Consider the following 19,946-nt stretch of genomic DNA (forward strand, 5'->3'; position numbering starts at 1 on the left):
CAGGGCCCGTGGGCTCTGTAGTTGTGGTGCGTGGGTTCCAGAGTGCGTGGGCTCAGTAGTTTTGCGGCACGCAGGCTCTCTAGTTAGGGGCGCACGAGCTCAGTAGCTGGCCATAGACATATCCATCACCTCCCAAAGTTTCCTCCCACCCGCTTTATTATTATTATTATGTTATTGTGTGTATGTGTGTGTGTGTGTGTGAGATAAGAACACTTAGCATAAGATCTATCCTGTTAGCAAATTTTAATTATATAACACAGTATTGTTATCTATAAGCACTATGCTGTAGAGTAGATCTTCAGAACTTATTTATCTTGCATAACTGAAACCATTACCCTTTGACCAAACTATTACCCTTTTCCTTCACCTCCAGCTGTTGGCAACCACCATTCTATGGTCTGCTTCTATGAGTTTGACTATTTTTAGATTTCTCATATAAGTGAGATTCTACTGTATTTGTAGAATTTCTGTGTCTGGCTTATTTCACTTTGCATAATGTCCTCCAGGTCCACCTGTGTTGTTGCAAATGCAGGATTTCCTTCTTTTTTAAGGCCAAGTAATATTCTATTGTATGTATATACCACATTGTCTTTATCCATTCATCCATTGGATATTAGGTTGTTTCCATATCTTGGCTATTGAGGATAATGCTGCAATGAACATGGGAGGGTAGATATCTCTTCGAGATCCTGATTTCAATTCCTTCAGATAAATATCTAGAAGTGGGATTGCTGGATCATATAGTAGTTCTATTTTTAATTTTTTTGAGAAACATCCATTGGGTTTTCCATGACTGTGCCAGTTTCCATTCCCATCAGTAGTGTACCAGGGTTTCCTTTTCATCACATCTTCACCAATACTTATCTTTTGTTTTTTAAATAATAGCCATTGTAACAGGTGTAGGTGAAGGTTCAAATTCTGTAGCATGGAAAGTTCTTGGCAACATGTTATCTTTTGCATTTGGATAATAAACTGGTTTGTTTTCATATCTTTTATAATAGCAAGTCTGTCCCATTGCCTTGATGTTTTGGTTTCTGAGGCAATCAATCAAGTCTCAACCAGCAGTACAGAATACCAGCGCTCTTGATAGCCCTCTGGATACGTAGCTTCGAATTGTGTGTTTCTAGCACATTATTGTTATAAAAATATTTTTGAGAATATTTGAGAATATATCTTGTATAAGTTTTCTTTCAGAATTTAATCTCAGGGAAACTATTATTTTTTCTGACATAGTAGTATTTTTTCTCCTGTCAGCTGAATAATTAATGTGATTCAGTATTTCCCTTTTCTCCTTGGTTGATGGGACTCTTCAAACCAGTTTAGTCATTCTCTTAATGATTTGGAGTTAGTACATATACTTTCCTTCACTTTTTGTGTTGATTTTCTTTTTTACTTCCATGTTATCAATTAATTTTAATATAAATTGTCTATATTTGTGGTGGAAAGAGTAAGTATAAATAAATACTACACTATAAGTCTTAGTACTTGCAATGATAATAAATCATTATTTTATCTCACTTAATTTCTTCCAGTTTTATTGAGATGTAATTAACATACGGTACAGTATAAGTTTAATATTCATTTTATCTCACTTCTGAGAAACTGCTCTAAGTTAACATAGCACTCACTTTGTTTCTTCTTCATTAAGTAGGATAGAAACTATTCCATCCTAGTTACCTTATTATACTACATAAGGTCAAACACTATCTGATTTCACTCTGGAATCATTTTGCAGATCTCTTTTCTTATTGAGGGCATTTTCATCTTCATCTTAATATTACCCATGTTTATTTCCATAGGGTAAAATTCTAAACCATCTGAAGATTCTGAAGGGAGACAGGGACAGGATTCGGAATTTTTTAGTCTACGGGACAAGATGAGATTCAGGCCCTGCTGGTAAGAGAAGTCTCAAGTGAATGTTCTGTGTACCTCTGTTGGGTGGGAGAGTGTGTGTGTGTGTGTCAGGGGGAGGGGGTATATTGAAGGATGGGGAGAAGGAGGGTGTGATGAAAGGGATTCTTGTTCTGAACTCATTTCCAGATCTCACAAATGTTCTGGTGTTTCCTAGCCTCTCAGAAGAAATCCTCTTCCCCTTTCTGCCTTTACTGCAGGCAAAATTCCAGAACCACAAGCAAGACATAGCATCAGTGTTTGAGCAGGGCCATCAGTCCCTGAGAGAAAGGGAGCAGTACCTGTTGAAGTGGCTGGATGGGATGGAGCAAGAGCTCACTGAAGGGAGGAACAGCCATGTCACCAAGGGCTCTGAGGAGGTCATCCAGCTTGAGACCCTGATTTCTGAGTTAGAGAAGAAGGCTCGGCAGCCAGCACTTGAACTTTTGCAGGTGAGTGACCAACTAAACTATACCTGGGTCCCCTTGCTCCAGGATGCGGTGTAGCCCTCCATTAGCATGAGATTTGGACAAGGAGTCAGGAGAGACAAGGTTTTGTTCTCATTTGTTGAGTTCTTTAATAAGTTAATCAGCAAAGCAATAGGTTTTAAGTCCCAAATTGCGGTGGGCAAGGGACTGTAATAGACCCAGATCTTACAATGAGATAGTAAGATCTATACATTTATAATTATAAGAAATAATCGCGTGTTAAATCTTGTGGTCAGACAGGAAGCCCCAGGAATTCTGGAAAAGACTAGGTTTAGTCAGGGAAGTCTTCAAGGAAGAAGCAGCTCTTAATGGCAGCCTTGAAGAAAATGTAAAGATTTGGATTAGCAGGAAGGAGGAGTTGAACATTCCATTTGGTGGAGGTGCATTGGTTAGAATGAAATAAATGAATGTGATAATAAACTTAATGAGTGTGATAATAAAAGGGTGGGTGTGGGTGCTGAGGAAGATAGTTTGGAAGGTAGAAAGGGTACATAGAGTGAACGGAGCTACCTTTCTGGAGGAGTCAGCTTAAGTGAGGAAGAAGTTAGAGGGAAGATGAGACAGGTAAGATGGGGTCAAATGAGTAGAGGCTTTCCAAGGCAGGCTGAGATTTCAGTCTTAACCTGGTAGACAATAGGATTCTTGACAGATCAAGGAAGGTTTCTTGGAGGGGATAGTCTAGCACTCAAATAGAGAAAAGGATGGGGAAACATATGTCCACATAAACTGATACTACAGTGGAGAACAGAACAGGTCCAGGCTCATCAGAAAATTCTCTGTACAGTCCTGTTGTGTACCCATTCCCCAGCAAGCCCATCGTAGGGAATGGTGTCAGATCCTGGGAACCTTATTTCCATGACAGTCTGTCTTCTCTTCCTTTCTAGGACCCAAGCAACATAATAAGCAGGTAAGTGCTGCTTGCTTTTTTTTTTTTTTTTAACCACTTATGTGTTCCTTTGTTTTTTCTTTCTGTCACCATAACTTATTGAAATCTGGCAAGGGCTGGAAAGGGGTTGTTTGGAGGAAGAGAGGTTCTTCTAGAAAGGGTAAGTTGAAAGGTGTTCCATAGAATGAGGGAGGGAGTTCTAGAAAAATTATTGGCATGGAACTTATGTTAGGATGGTAATGGGTTAGGGAGAAATGAAATGGGAGGAGATTATGGGAGAGTATTAGAGAAAATTTAGAATACACATTTGTTTCTAAAACCCGATTTCCTCTTGTTCTTTCTGTACTTGATTCCCAGCTGCTTCTCCTGGCCACAGCTTCCCTCATATTCTGTAGAGCACATTTCATCATCAGATTGTCCTCCATGCTTGCTAGTGATGGTTTCCTGCTCTCTGCCTGACCGTAAGAAGAGGGACATTTATATGAGTCATAGAGATAATGGGTTCTTGAACAGTGGGTCTGAGGGAATGTGTGTTAGGCATTTAACATTGACAGTTTTCAAAAATTATACCCACACGATACTCAGAAGCTTTGAACAGAGATAAAAGGGAGGTATTTGATAATACACTGTTCATCCCAGAGACATCCAGGACTATTGGCATATACTGAACGTTTACTGTGGACCAGTTACTGGTAGAAAGGGGTGTAATGAGATAGGTTACCAGATTCTGGCTGGGGAGACTAGACAGAGACAATTAGAGATGAGTAATTATATAAGAAATGAGAGTGATACAGAATGGGTAAGACTTCTTGCCTGAAAGCATTTTGTCTGATATTAGTAGAGGTATCCTAGTTTTTTTTTGATTAGTGTTTGCATGCTATTTAACTTTTTATCCTTTAACTCTCAACCTTTCTCGGTTGTTATTTTTATGTACCTCTTATAAGAACATAATTTTTTTTTCTTTTTAAATAACTTCATTCTGACACTTTTTAATTGGAATATTTAGTATTTATAGCTCCTGGAATATCACAATTTTCATTTATATTTTCAAAAATAGTTACATAATTTGCCAAATAATGTCCTTAAATTTAATTTTTTTATGTCAATGTATTTGTTTGTTTTGTGTATTTCTACTTTTGACTCCTCTACTTGCCTCTCCCTTTTTTCCATTTTTAATATTTTTTTATTTTTGTGTGTGTATATCTATGAGCCCTGCTTTTGTCATAGGCCAAAATTTCTAGTATTTGGTATTTTTATTGTTTTCTAGCTATTTTGAAATTTTAAATTTGATTTGCTATTTAACATAAGATTTAAGAAAGAGGATATCTGTCAGTGGCGCTGGGTTCTTTTTCTAGCAGTTTCAGCCTTCATAGTTTTTAAATCTTGTGATCACACAAGTTGGTTGCCATTTCTACCATTTTGGATTTTATTGAGGCTTTCTGTATTGTATGTTGTAGATTTTTTGTACAGTTCTAAACACTTAAAAAGAAAGTACATTCTCTGGGTTCTTAGAATAGGATTTGATATAGCTCCATGAGGTTTTCCTTAGTAATTTTGTTATTTAGGTATTTTGTATTGATACTTACTTTTTTACTTCTTGACATGTCATGGACTAAAAGAAATCACTCAAAGATTCCTATTAGCAATGAATTTTTGCTGATTTTTCTTGTATTCTTATAGTTTTTGCTTTTTATATTTTGATGCTTTCTTTTCATTTAAAGAGAGTTATAGCTTAATTGTGAATTGTAATCTTCTTAGTAACATAAAATATCCTCTGTTGTCTTATTTAATATTTTTTTGCCTTGAATTTAATCCTGTTTGATAATATCAAGACCTCATATTTCTTTCATATTGTATTTAGCTTATATATGTCTGCCCAGCTATACCTTAATTTTAAATTTAAAGCTTTTTAAAAATGTATATTTAAAGCTTAATTTTGGGGCTTCCCTGGTGGTCCAGTGGTTACGACTCCACACTTCCATAGCAGGGGGCCCGGGTTTGATCCCAGGTGAGGGAACTGAGATCACACATGCTGCACAGTGCGGCTAAAAAAAACAAACAAAAAAGGCTTCATTTTAATTTTATTTATCTAGTTTATATCCTCAGGTAATTTCTTTAGAGGTTGTAGTATTAGTAGCCTGTTTCAAAGACTTTCAAAGGCAGAAAATGGCTTTCTTTCTTTTTTTAACATTGTCTATAAATGACATATTGGTGGGTAGAGAATCCTTGGATCATGGCCCATTCTTCAGAACTCTATATATCTACTCTTTGAGTCTGATGTTGAAACTGAGCACTTGGAAATGAAGCTTTTACTCTCTGCCCCTTTGGTCTATTGTTGGTGTTTGTGCACATGCACGTGCTGACGATGGGAAATCATGCCTCTCTCTCAGGAGTTCTAACTGTGACTTCATTTTCTCTAGATATCCCCGGAAGAAGTTCTGGATTGAAAAGTCTACCAGTCCTCCAATCAAAAAGCAGACAGAAGAATTTTCAGATAAACTTCTTTCTTTAGAGAAAGGACTCAAAGGATTCCATGGTAAAGGAAGGGGTTTGAGCCTAGAAAAACTTCTTACTTTCTCTATAATGTTTCCTTAGGTTTTGATTGTGGCGGTGGCTTCTCAGAGTTCCTTGCTCTTGTGCACCTCACTTACACCATGCAGGGACATCGGGGAGGGAATCTAAGCAAGTCCAAACCAGAGAGGATTCCACATGAGAGTCTAACAATGTTACCTAGACTAAAGTAGAATCATAGTCAATAGGTCTCAGAGTTGGTAAAAAGATACCTCACCTTTAACAGTGAGGTAAAAGAAAATTGGAAGGCTATGGAAAACAGTGTGGCATTTCCTCAAACAATTAAAAATATAATTACCATATGATCCAGCATTTCCACTTTCCAAAGAATTAAAAGCAGGATCTCAAAGAGGTATTTGCACACTCATGTTCATAGCAGCATTATTCACTATAGCCAGGTGGTAGAAGCAACCCAAATGTCCATCAGTGCATGAATGGATGAACAAAATGTGGCATGTGGAATGTGTAGACAATGGAACATTATTCAGCTTAAGAAAGGAAGGAAATTCTGACACATGCTACAAGATGGATGAATCTTGAGGACATTATATTAAGTGAAGTGAGCCAGTCACAAAGAGATAAGTACTGTATGATTCCTTTTTGAGGTCTTTAAAGTAGTCAAATCCATAGGAACAGAAAGTAGATTAGTGGTTGGAAGGACGGGGAAATGAGGAGCTGTTGTTTAATGGGTATAGAGTTGGAGTTTTTAAGAATGGAAAAGTTCTGGGGCTTCCCTGGTGGCACAGTGGTTAAGAATCTCCCTGCCAATGCAGGGGACACGGGTTCCAGCCGGGGGCCGGGAGGATCCCACATGCCGCGGAACAACTAAGCCCGTGCGCCACAACTACTGGGCCTGCGCGCAAGAGCCTGTGAGCCACAACTACTGAAGTCCATGCTCCTAGAGTCCATGCTCCGCAACAAGAGAAGCCACTGCAGTGAGAAGCCTGTGCACCGCAACGAAGAGTAGCCTCCGTTTGCCACAACTAGAGAAAGCCCGCACTCAGCAGTGAAGACCCAACGCAGCCAAAAATAAATAAATAAATTTATTTATTTAAAGTGAGAGAGTGGCATGGACCTATATACACTGCCAAATGTAAAATAACTAGTGGGAAGCAGTCGCATAGCACAGGGAGATCAGCTTGGTGCTTTGTGACCACCTAGAGGGGTGGGATAGGGAGGGTGGGAGGGAGACGGAAGAGGGAGGAGATATGGGGATATATGAATATGTATAGCTGATTCACTCTGTTATAAAGCAGAAACTAACACACCATTGTAAAGCAACTATACTCCAATAAAGATGTAATAATTAATTAATTAATTAATTAAAATACCAAAAAAACCGAATGGAAAAGTTCTGGAAAATGGTTGTACAGCAATTTAAATATACTTAATATTAATGAACTGTACACTTAAAAATGGTAAAGATGGTAAACATTATGTGTTTTTACCACAATTAAAAATTTAAAGAATACTGGGAGAATTAATCTAAAAGAGTATCTTTGAGAGTAGAGAAAAATAGTGTGGTTCAGGACTAGAAGTTTAGGGCTTACTTTAAAAACAGGGAACATGCCCAAAGGTACTCTTTAATGAAGCAGCAGGTGGGTTCAGCGGATGTAGGCATGCATATTTACATGGGTGTCTCCTGAATTGATTTCTCTGTTTCGCTTGAGCTTTCATGGTGCCCTGTCATCTTTTAAAGTTATATTAGCCAACAGTAAGAGAATTTAACCTAGAAGATGTGGTGTCAGAATTGCTTACTGTCCTTTGGTACTTTTATTCTAGGAAAAATGATGAGGGATCTGGAATATAAAACAAGTGAGCATCTGGAGGGGATAGTGGCTGAAGTTTGCTAATTGCAGCTTTCCTATGAAGCTCCACTACTTATGGGTCAGCTCTTTCGTTTTAAAGAGGAAGGTCTTCGTGTGACTAATGTATCCAAATTCTTTATCATGAGAATTCAGATTTCAAACCCACAAACCTTTCCCCAGATTTGTGCAGCTGCAGTGATCTCAGTCCTTACCGTTTTGCCCTCTCAAGTCTCATCACACTGCCTGTGCCCTTGAATTTTCTGTGTTCTCTTCATTTTCCAGATATGGTTGCTAATTGTATGAGCACAAGGTCACAAGCAGTTTCTGACCTGCTCCCCTGAGGAGTCCACCCCCATTGTCATAAAGGCCCCAGAACCTATGGGATAAATCTCAATTGCTGTCTCTTGTGATGCCACACATTCGTCTCCTTGTCCCCACAGTGAGGATCATCCTGAATTCCCAGACAGCCAATGGCTTCCTCTCAGTGTTTCCAAATGGGAAGAGCATGATATTCACTGGCTTGTGGATGAACACATAGCAGCATGGTCAGCGATTTGATCCGGAGCCTGGTGTGCTGGGCAGTAAGGGCTTCACGCCCTTTGATTTGGTTCTTCACCTGCCACTGAGATAAAGGTATGAGAACGAGTGACGATATCATAGGACTGCAGCTCCTGCCACGAATAGGAATTGATTACAACATCCATATCCATTTCTAGAGCACCTTTTCTGTCACATAATTTCTCCTGTCATCCTTCTAAGCAGCTGAGGAAACAGTAAATGTTTTGCAACTCATACCTGCTTACCATTGATACATTATGAGACTTGAGCTATCTGGAGTGGGAATTGGTTTATTTCTTTCTGCTATGCTCTGATAATTTTTTCAAAAAGAAGGGGAGAGTGGAAGCCATGTGAAGTTCAGGTGTATATGAGTTTTGGAGGTCACTTGGACCTGAGTTCAGTCTTATGTCAGCTGTGTTTTGAGGTGGTAGAAATAGATACTTAGCTTAATATTAAATTAGTAGTCTTAAGTATAGGCAGAAGAAAACAAACTTGGCTAATTTTAGAAAAAGGAAATTTATTAAATGTTACTGGGGCTGTAGAGTGTAAAGAGGGAGGGGTATGTGTGCCTACCTGCTTTCAAATTCTGCCCCAAGAGAGATGGGAGTCAGTGTCGGCGCTGCAGTGAGAGGGAGGAGCAGCTGGGGGGGTCGCAGGGGTTGAGACGATGGTTGGAGTTGGCAGCACCTAAACAGAACATACCACGCATGAGGACAAGCTAGTGGAGAGCGGGTGTGATCTGGTGGGGAGCAGAGGAGGAAGAAGTAATGAACACACACAGGGGTGGAGCCAGAGCTGGGTTTGGCAGCAGCTATCTTGGTGGATTCATAGACCCAGCTGATGGGTATAGTTCTCCTGGACATAGAGATGAGAATGAAGAGTTGAGGAGGGAATGGTCTCAGGAAATTAGTGGATAGAACAGGCCGTAGTTCTTCACGTAAGTAACTCCTAAAGAAAAATTTGGCATAAGTGCACCACATTGCCAGAGAATAGGATGCCTGCCTTTGCCTCAGCAACATTAAAGGTTAGGAAAGCGTGCTTTTGGCTTCTGTAACGAGAGGTGGTCTCATCAAGACTCATGTCGTTTAGCATGCTCAAGACATGGGAGCAGATGATAGTTGCCTAAGAAGAACGTCCCTTATTTAAATTGCTGGGTTCAAGAGATGTGGGTATACTTGCTCTCATAGCTCAGTTGTATAAGAATGTTTTGTCAAAAAAATATGACCAAACAACAGAAGATTCCTATAACTGTATCTATCAATACAAGCAAGTACAAGTCGAATGCTGACGTTGTATGTTCAGAACCTCATTATAGAAGGGACAAAGCAACATGCAAACAGATTTTTTCTATATGGTGAGTGGCCAAAGGTTTTAACTATTATATTCAATGACGGTGCAGTCCATATTTCACTTACAGGACTGAAGGGAACAGATTTTATAGGTTAAGGTTGTAGATAGAGGATGTTGCAGTGCTTTTGGTTAGAAGTAATTATGAGATGAAATGTGAGTAATTACTAAAGAACAGGGTCAGAATTTAGCAAGACAATGTTGAAACTGTTCCTCTTTAGAATGTTTCTTAAGTCAACGATTAATGTTAATAAGATACTTAATAGACAGATAAATAGAAAAAATGTCAGAAAAAAGAAGCCAAGAAAAGAAATTATGTCTGATAGTAGAACCACAGGAAGAGTCCTCTGGGGATTCCAGATTCTGTGCCAAGAGAGTGACTCTGAGGTCCCGCCCTTCTCTCAGGACAACTAAGGCATCCAGTCTCTCCAGGTATGGAGGGGAAGACAATCCCCGAAGTAACTGATTAGCAGTTCCCTTTGACCCCGGCGGCAGCAATGGGCACTATACTCTGGGCGACTTTCTCTCTCTCAGGCCTTGCTCTCTGCCTCACCCTCAATCTGTCTGGAGGTCTGACTCCAGCTTTTCTGAGTTACTCGGCCCCCACACAGGTCAGGACCAGAAGTGGTGTTCTCCAACCCAGAAACCTGGAGCCTCTTACTCTGAGTTGTCTCAACCTGAACTTACAGCTATCCAAGGAACAGGAGATTATCCCAGACCCCACATCCAGGCTGGTGTCTTTCTCCCCCCAACTCAACTGTCCTGTCTGTTCCCAGGATGGTCACATGTGTGCTGCTGGAGTGTCCCATGAGGGTTGCAAAATGTCTGAATTTTCTGATTCATCCCGTCAGATTCTCCCAAAGACACATGCAACCCATCACTCTATCTCTGACCGTGAGGTCACCCTAAGAACCTGGGCCCTGGGCTTCTACCTTGTGGAATAACCCTGATCTGGCAGCATGACGGGGAGAACCCAACTCATGGCACAGAGCTTCTAGATAGAGAAAAATATACCATGCTAACACTAGTCTAATGAAAGCAAGAGTAGCTATATTAATTTCAGACACAGCAGACTTCAACACATGGAAGGTTATCAGAAATAGCAAGAAAGGCGTCACATACTGATAAAAGAGTGAATTCTCCAAAAAGACATAACAATCATTAATGTGAATGCACCTAACAACAGAGGGTCAACCGATGTGAGGCAAAAACTGATAGAATTGATAAGAGAAATAGATGAATCCACTATTTTAGTTGGAGACTGCAACATCCCTCTCTCAGAATTGGACAGAGCAAGCAGGCATAAAATCAGTAAGGACACAATTGAACTCAAAACACTATCAATCAACTGGATATAATCAATATCTATAGACTACTTCAGCCAACAACAGAAGAATACACAGTCTTCTCAAGCTCACATTAAACATTCACAAAGATAGACCACATTCTGGGCCATAAAACACATGTTAACAAATTTTTTTTAATAAATTTATTTATTTTATTTCTGGCTGCGTTGGGTTTTCCTTGCTGTGCATGGGCTTTCTCTAGTTGAAGCAAGCGGAGGGCACACTTCATTGTGGTGCACGGGCTTCTCATTGTGGTGGCTTCTCTTGTTGCAGAGCATGGGCTCCAGGCATACGAGCTTCAATAGTTGTGGCTCACGTGCTCTAGAGCACAGGCTCAGTAGTTGTGGCACACGGGCTTACAAGCTTCTCGGCATAAGGGATCTTTTGAGACCAGGGATCAAACCCGTGTCCCCTGCATTGGCAGGCGGATTTTTAACCACTGCTCCACCACGGAAGTCCCCACTTAACAAATTTGGAAGATTAGAAGTCATACAGAGCCTGAACCAAGATGGAGGAGTAGAAGGACGTGCTCTCACTCCCTCTTTGAGAATACCAGAATCACAACTAGCTGCTGGACAATCACTAACAGGAAGACACTGGAACTCACCAAAACAGATATCCCACATCCAAAGACAAAGGAGAAGCCACAATAAGATGGTAGGAGGGGCACAATCACAGCAAAATCAAATCCCATAACCGCTGGGTGGGTGACTCACAGACTGGAGAACACTTATACCACAGAAGTCCACTCACTGGAGTGAAGGTTCTGAGCCCCACATCAGGCTTCCCAACCTAGGGTTCTGGCAACGGGAGGAGGAATTCCTAGTGAAACAGACTTTGAAGGCTAGCAGGATTTGATTGCAGGACTTTGACAGGACTGGGGGAAACAGAGACTCCACTCCTGCAGGGCACACACAAAGTGATGTGTGCATCAGGACCTGGGGGAAGGAGCAATGACCCCATAAGAGACTGAACCCGACCTACCTGCTAGTGTTGGAGGGTCTCCTGCAGAGGCGGGGGATGGCTGTGGCTCACTGTGGGGACAAGAACACTGGCAGCAGAAGTTCTGGCAAGTATTCCTTGGCATGAGCCCTCCCAGAGTCTGCCATTAGCCCTACCAAAGAGCCCAGGTAGGCTCCAGTGTTGGGTTGCCTCAGGCCCAACAACCAACAGGGAGGGAACCCAGCCCCATCCATCAGCAGTCAAGGGGACTAAAGATTTACTGAGCTCTGCCCACCAGAGCAACACCCAGCTCTACCCACCACCACTCCTTCCCATCAGGAAACCTGCACAAGCCTCTTAGACAGACTCATCCACCAGAGAGCAGACAGCAGAAACAAGAAGAACTACAATCCTGAAGCCTGTGGAACAAAAACCACATTCACAGAAAGATAGACAAGATGAAAAGGCAGAGGGCTATGTACCAGATGAAGGAACAAGATAAAACCCCAGAAAAACAACTAAATGAAGTGGAGATAGGCAACCTTCCAGAAAAAGAATTCAGAATAATGATAGTGAAGATGATCCAGGACCTCGGAAAAAGAATGGAGGCAAAGATCGAGAAGATGCAAGAAATGTTTAACAAAGACATAGAAGAATTAAAGAACAACAAACAGAGATGAAAAATACAATAACTGAAATGAAAACTACACTAGAAGGAATCAATAGCAGAATAACTGAGACAGAAGAACAGGTAAGTGACCTGGAAGACAGAATGGTGGAATTCACTGCTGCAAAACAGAGTAAAGAAAAAAGAATGAAAAGAAATGAAGACAGCCTAAGAGACCTCTGGGACAATATTAAACGCAACAACATTCGCATTATAGGGGTCCCAGAAGGAGAAGAGAGAGAGAAAGGCCCCGAGAAAATATTTGAAGAGATTATAGTCAAAAACTTCCCTAACATGGGAAACGAAATAGCCACCGAAGTCCAGGAAGTGCTGTGAGTCTTCTGTAGGAGAAACACAAGGAGAAACATGTGAAGACACATAGCAATCAAACGGGCAAAAATTAAGACAAAGAAAAATTATTGAAAGCAGCAAGGAAAAAATGACAAATAACATACAAGGTAACTCCTATAGGGTTAAGAGCTGATTTCTCAGCAGAAACTCTGCAAGTCAGAAGGGAGTGGCATGATATACGTAAAGTGATGAAAGGGAAGAGCCTACAACCAAGATTACACTACCCGGCAAGGATCTCATTCAGATTCAATGGAGAAATCAAAAGCTTTACAGACAAGCAAAACCTAAGAGAATTCAGCACCACCAAACGAGCTCTACAACAAATGCTAAAGGAACTTCTCTAAGTGGGAAACACAAGAGAAGAAAAGGACCAACAAAAACAAACCCCAAAAATAAAGAAAATCGCCATAGGAACATACAAATCAATAATTGCCTTAAACGTGAATGGATTAAATGCTCCAACCAAAAGACACAGGCTTGCTGAATGGATACAAAAACAAGAACACATATATGCTGTCTACAAGAGACCCACTTCAGACCTAGGGACACATACAGACTGAAAGCGAGGGGATGGAAAAAAGATATTCCATGCAAATAGAAATCAAAAGAAAGCTGGAGTAACAATATTCATATCAGATAAAATAGACTTTAAAATAAAGAATGTTACAAGAGACAAGGAAGGACACTACATCATGATCAAGGGACCAATCCAAGAAGAAGATATAACAATTATAAATATATATGCACCCAACATAAGAGCACCTCAATAAATAAGGCAACTGCTAACAGCTGTAAGAGAGGAAGTCAACAGTAACACAATAATAGTGGGGGACTTTAACACCTCATTTACACCAATGGACATATCATCCAAAATGAAAATAAATAAGGAAACAAAAGCTTTAAATTACACAGTAGACCAGTTAGATTTAATTGATATTTATAGGACATTCCATGCAAAAACTGCAGATTACACTTTCTTCTCAAGTGCTCACGGAACATTCTCCAGGATAGATCACATCTTGGGTCACAAATCAAGCCTCAGTAAATTTAAGAAAATTGAAAGCATATCAAACATCTTTTCTTACCACAACGCTATGAGATTAGAAATGAATTACAGGGGAAAAAATGTAAAAGACACAAACACATGGAGGCTAAACACTACATCGCTAAATAACCAAGAGATCACTGAGGAAATCAAAGAGGACATCAAAAAATACCTAGAGACAAATGACAATAAAAACATGACAATCCAAAACCTATGGGATGCAGCAAAAGCAGTTCTAAGAGGGAAGTTTATAGCTATACAAGCCTAACTCAAGAAACAATAAAAATCTCAAATAAATAATCTAACCTTACACCTAAAGGAACGAGACAAAGAAGAACAAACAAAACCCAAAGTTAGCAGAAGGAAAGAATCATAAAGATCAGAGCAGAAATAAATGAAATAGAAAAAAATAAAAGAATAGCAAAGATCAATAAAACTAAAAGCTGGTTCTTTGAGAAGATAAACAAAATCGATAAACCATTAGCCAGACTCATCAAGAAAAAGAGGGAGAGGACTCACACCAATAAAATTAGAAATGAAAAAGGGGACGTTACAACAGACACTGCAGAAATACAAAGCATCCTAGGAGACTACTACATCAACTCTATGCCAATAAAATGGACAACCTGGAAGAAATGGACAAATTCTTAGAAAGGTATAACCTTCCAAGACTGAACTAGGAAGAAATAGAAAATATGAACAGACCAATCACAAGTAAGGAAATTGAAACTGTGATTAAAAAATCTTCCAACAAACAAAAGCCCAGGACCAGATGGCTTCCCAGGTGAATTCTATCAAAAATTTAGAGAAGAGCTAACACTCATCCTTCTCAAACTCTTCCAAAAAATTGTGGAGGAAGATGCACTTCCACACTCATTCTGTGAGGCCACCATCACCCTGATAGCAAAACCAGACAAAGATACTACAAAAAAAAATATTACAGACCAATATCACTGATGAATATAGATGTAAAAATCCTCAACAAAATACTAGCAAACAGAATCCAACAACACATTAAAAGGATCATACACCATGAATAAGTGGGATTTATCCCAGGGATGCAAGGATTCTTCAATACATGAAATCAATCAATGTGACACACCATATCAACAAATTGAAGAATAATAACCATACGATCATCTCAATAGATGCAGAATAAGCTTTTGACAAAATTCAACACAACACCCATTTATGATAAAAACTCTCCAGAAAGTGGGCATAGAGGGAACCTACCTCAACATAATAAAGACCATATACAACAAACCCACAGGAAACATCATTCTCAATGGTGAAAAACTGAGAGCATTTCCTCTAAGATCAGGAAAAAGACAAGGATGTCCACTCTCACCGCTATTATTCAACATAGTTTTGGAAGTCCTAGCCCCGGCAATCAGAGAAGAAAAAGGAATACAAATTGAAAAAGAAGAAGTAAAACTGTCACTGTTTGCAGATGACAGGATACTATACATAGAGAATCCTAAAGATGCCACCAGAAAACTACTAGAGCTAATCAATGAATTTGGTAAAGTTACAGGATACAAAATTAATACACAGAAATCTCTTGCATTCCTATACAATACTGATGAAAAATCTGAAAGAGAAATTAAGGAAACACTCCCATTTACCATTGCAACAAAAAGAATAAAATACCTAGGAATATACCTACCTAGGGAGACAAAAGACCTGTATGCAGAAAACTATAAGACACTGATGAAATAAATTAAAGATGATAGCAACAGATGGGCTTGAATTGGAAGAATCAATATTCTTGAATTGGAAGAATCAATATTGTGAAAATGACTATACTACCCAAAGCAATCTACAGATTCAATGCAATCCCTATCAAATTACCAGTGGCATTTTTTACAGAACTAGAACAAAACATCTTAAAATTTGTATGGAGACACAAAAGACCCCCAATAGCCAAAGCAGACTTGAGGGGAAAAAACAGAGCTGGAGGAATCAGACCCCCTGACTTCAGACTATACTACAAAGCTACAGTAATCAAGACAATATGGTACTGGCACAAACACAGAAACACAGATCAACGGAACAAGACAGAAAGCCCAGAGGTAAGCTCGAGGGAGGAGATATGGGGATATATGTATACATATAGCTGATTCACTTTGTTATACTGCAGAAACTAACACACCACTGTAAAGCAATTATACTCCAATAAAGATGTTAAAACGAAAAATGGGGCTGGGACAACTGGACGTGCACATGCGAAAAAAAAAAAACAGAATCTAGATGTAGACCTTACACCCTTCACAAAATTTAAATCAAAATGGACCACAGACCTAAAGGTAAAAAGCAAAAGTGTAAAACACCTAGAAGTAACATAGGAGGAAACCTAGTTACATTGAGTATGGCAGTGACCTTTTAGATAAAACACCAAAGGCACAATCCATAAAAGAAACAAGTGATAAGCTGGACTTCATTGAAATGAAAAATATCTGCTCACAGAAAGGCAACGTCAAGAGAATGAGAAGACAAGACACTTGTCCCACTGTGGTCTCCAGGCTCCACTCCATGTCCTGTCCTCTGCTCTCCTGTCCTCTGCTCTCCACCTCCACCAGCTGGGCAGGTCTTTTTCCAAAGGTCTTTAGCCAGTCTTTTTGGCACGGTGGTCACCGCTGTCTTAGTTCACAGGGAGACGATGTCCAGGTAGCCCCGGGCTGTGAGCTGGGATGGACTCTCCCTTCCTTGAGTCTCCCTGCTGCCCCCAGCACCATGTGTGTGTGGGGTGGAGTGAGGACTGGGGGTGAGGTTATTTCTCTGGAAGAGAGGAATTCCTTTAACCACCTCCCCTCTCTCCTTTTCTCTTTTCTCTTTCTTCCAGGTGTATTTGAGTTATACCATACCTGTAAGGACAGGAAAACACCGAAAACTTAAGCATAGTTTACCAGCAAAATAGAGAGCTGACACTTATCATCCAGGTGAAAAACAGAGCCTCTACCAGCGCCCAGGCCAGAAGCCCCTGTACCTCTCCCCACACAGACCCCACCCTCCCCGCATACGTGTCCACTGAGTGACCCGCCCTGCCCCCTCCCCACTCATTCCTCCCCCTCTGTTCCTGTTGGCCTCCATCCCCTAATGTCACTGTTTCCTTCCTCTCCTCACTTCTCCAGGAGCCTCCCCATCTTCACAGGCAGATATCTTAGGGGATCTCCTCCCCCTCCCCCTCCCCCTCCCCTCCCTTCTACCCCATTCTAGGGATGGAGGTTCCAGAGTTGATTCCCTAGAGGAAGAGTCTATAACCCTGTCAGCAGCTGCAAGAAGTGACAAGGACTTGGGGTTCAAGGTCCCACCCGTGGAGACTGAGGACACCCAGTATGTTTGTGGGGTCCACCCTGGACTTGGGAACCAGCTGTTAATGGCCTTGAAATCTGATCCTCCCTGAGGCCTTAGTCCTTCGTAGTTTGATGGGGAGAAAAAGGTCCGTGTCAGCATGTATTCTGAGTAACAGTTCAGACTTTGAACTTGACACTGGATGAACTCCAACTTCTGTGCGCAGCACTGACCCACTGCTAGGAGCCCAAGGAGACCCTGGGCAGGTCTTTTGTAAGGTGGTCAAAGGGGAGCTCAGGTCTCCTGTCATCAGCAACTGTGGCCACACGGGGGCGCCACCACTCCGCCCTCTCCTATTCAGCACAGGGAAGGGAGAGGATGGGCTGTGGTCTGAGTCCGACAGAGATGGCTGCCCTGGAGGCTGGTCAGCAATCAGGGGATGAAGATGCCGCCTGAGCTGCTCTGGGGTCGGGCTCGGGGATGCGGCGGGGATTAGAGGGGAGGAGAGCCCTGGAGTCCTGCCTTGTGTCTGAGGTTTCCATCTTTCCTTTCCACAACCCATCTCTCCGGCTCATTGATGAAAACACTCTGGAAAACTCAAAGTTGATTATTATTTCACTCCCTGTTCGTTTCTGGCAGATATTTTTTTTTTTTTTCATTTTAGTGTAGTTTGAGATTCACAAAAACAGTAGCAGAGTTAGTAGAGAGTTCCTGTAACTCCCACGCTCAGTCTCCCTGTGGTAATATCTTATATCACCATCATACATTTGTCACAGCTAATGAAGCAATGTTGATACATTATTACTAAACTCCAGAATTTATTTGGACTTCATTAATTTTTCCTTTTCCTGATCTACGATCCTATCAAAGACACATTGTGCTAAGTCCCAATCATGTCTCCTTCAGGCTCCTGTGGCTGTGACAGTCTCTCAGAGGTCCCTTGTGTTTGATGACCTTGATGTTTTTGAGTACTGCTCAGGGATACTGTAGAATGTCCCTCTATTCAAGTTGGTTGACTGGGGCAAAGTATTTTGGGGAAGAAGACCACAGAGATGAAGTGATATTCTCCACACAACAAGGGTGTATACTCTCCACTTGATTTTCAGTAATAAGTTCACCTTATCACCCAGCTAAGGTACATTTCCCAGGTCTCTCCTTGTGAACTTTTATTTTTACTTCCCTACTTTCCGTACTGTAGCCTTTAAAAGGAAGTCACTACGTGCAGCCCACACTTGAGGGGCGCTCTGCTATAAACTTTGGTGTGCAGGGGTTTGTGCATATATAAGTTTTCAGATGAGTTGCATGAGGACTAGAGCGCTCAGTAGACTGGATGGAGGGTCTATGTGCAGCTTTATAAGAAACTGCTGACCATCATTTCTAGGGGCTGTGCTGCTTCGTATTCCTGCCCCAGTGAGAGAGGGTTTCCGTCGCTCAACATCCTGGACAGCACTTGGTATCACCAGTTCTTGGATTCTAGCTATTCTAATAGGTGTGATGATACATCATTTTTTAAAATTTACATTTCCTAATAATATATGATGTTGAGCATCTTTTCATATGCAGTTCCATGGATAGATCTTCCTGAAGAGGTGTGTGTTCAGACTTTCCTTCATTTTTAAATTGTTTTCATATTATTGAGTTAAGCGTTCTATGTGTATTCTAAAACAAGTCCTTCATCAGATATGTGAATTTGCAAATAATTTCTCCCATTCTGTGGCCTGAGCTCTTTCACTGATATAACAGTATTCATTAATGCAGAGATATATTTGGGGAGAAAGAAAATGAGAATTTGCCAACTGCAGTGGTTTCCAAGTAGAGGACTTGGGCAAATGGGGGACGAGAGGGAGAACATAAATTATTTATTTTGTACACCCTTGAGTACCTTTTCAGTCCCCTTCTGTGTAGGTAAATATGCTTTCAAAAATTACATTAAAATCCCTTGCACTTGTAAAACACCTGACACATCCTCTTAAGATCGTGCATTAGGACACACATTCTCTACTTTGGCACCCAAAGTCTTTTAACTGAGCTATTCTGCCACAGAAATTCCATTACTGGAAAAGATGGGCTGGATTGTAAGGAGAATTCTGCTCACTGAAAATAGCTGAAAATGCCATGTAAAATATAAAAACTATCTTAAAAGCATCAAAGAAGTGAAAAGGTCCTAATATGTGACCACACTGAAAAAAGAAGGGAAAAATCCTGCTTGGCCTCCAAAGAAAACACGGTCCTGAGAAAAGGAGAAAAGGCTGTGTGAGTTCACTGCCCAGAGCTCAGGCACGGAGCCCAGCACGTCCAGCTCTGTGCCCACAGCTCTTCACTTTTTCTGCCCACTTGCCTTCCTTTTAAAAATTTAAACAAAGCTTTTGAATTCTTATTATGATGTATATGTGTAACGTATAATATAGGATATAATGTATGTTCACTGTAAAGCAAGTAATTAAGTGTCGAAAGTGATAAATGACAAAGTAAAAAGAATGTAATCCTCACATTTGCAGATATTTTGTTGCATTTTTCTTTCGTTTCTTATACATCCTCCTGTTGTTGCCCAAGAGCTGGAAATTTCTCTAAGCTGAACAGCCCAGACCTCAGTGGCCCCCACCCTGCACTCTCCAGATGCCATTTCCCAGTCAGCTCACTCTCACACCCCTGAGAGGGCGATTTCTCATTTCCTCCTTTCCCCTCAGACCCCTCCACTCATCCCTCACTCCCTGTTCTTAATGATGAGCATTTTTTTTTCACTCAGAAAAAAAAGA

The 19,946-nt window shown here is 40.7% G+C and overlaps 1 pseudogene across 1 annotated transcript in view; it reads left to right on the forward strand.

Moving 5' to 3' along the window:
* The window catches only part of LOC309828037 (tripartite motif-containing protein 26-like), a 105,748-nt pseudogene that overhangs the window by 14,007 nt on the left and 71,795 nt on the right, over positions 1-19,946 (forward strand). Inside the window, exons 4-7 of the transcript in view lie at positions 1,800-1,896; positions 2,112-2,342; positions 3,263-3,285; positions 5,685-5,800. The product of the transcript in view is annotated as a tripartite motif-containing protein 26-like (transcript). The remainder of the gene's footprint in view (positions 1-1,799; positions 1,897-2,111; positions 2,343-3,262; positions 3,286-5,684; positions 5,801-19,946) is intronic.

The sequence above is a fragment of the Grampus griseus genome, assembly GCF_964374135.1.
Source record: "Grampus griseus genome assembly, chromosome: 10".
Lineage (NCBI taxonomy): Eukaryota > Metazoa > Chordata > Mammalia > Artiodactyla > Delphinidae > Grampus > Grampus griseus.